We start from the raw sequence: 653 nt of genomic DNA, 5'->3' as shown, positions 1-653 counted from the left end.
TTTCTTTCTTTCTTTCTTTCTTTCTTTTTCTTCTTTCTTTCTTTTTCAGACAGGGTGTCACTTGGTCCCCCAGGACAGAGTGCAGTGGAGCCATCACAGCCCATTGTACCTACACAGATCTCACCATGTTGCCCAGGCTCGATTTGAACTCCTGAGCTCACATGATCAGCTTGTCTCCGCTTCCTGAAGTGCTGAGATTATAGGCATGAGCCACAGCACCTGGTCCATCCTTTGCTTTTCATTAGGTCCTGCCACATATAGATAGATGTACTTTTAAACAATATATTGTCTAATTTTGCATGCTTTTGAATAATATTGAATATAATCTTCTATGAATTTGCCATTATTATCTTTGTGGGATTCATCCACATTGCTGTGGCTACTAGGTGGTTGCAGGTAATTTCATTGCTGCGTTCCATTTTATAAATGTATCAAAATTCATTTGCCCACTATTCCTGCTGATGAACATTTGAGCTGCTCGCCTCCACTTCCTAAAGTGCTGGGATTACAGGCATGAGCCACAGCACCTGGTCCATCCTTTGCTTTTCATTAGGTCTTCCCACAGACAGATAGATGGACATTTGAGCTGCTTCCAGTTTTTTGTTTGTTCGCTTTTTTTTTTTTTTTTTTTTTTTTTTTTTTTTTTTTTTTTT

Source organism: Piliocolobus tephrosceles, chromosome 7 (assembly GCF_002776525.5).
Source record: "Piliocolobus tephrosceles isolate RC106 chromosome 7, ASM277652v3, whole genome shotgun sequence".
Classification (NCBI taxonomy): Eukaryota; Metazoa; Chordata; class Mammalia; order Primates; family Cercopithecidae; genus Piliocolobus; species Piliocolobus tephrosceles.
Note: the sequence above shows the minus strand (reverse complement) of the source record.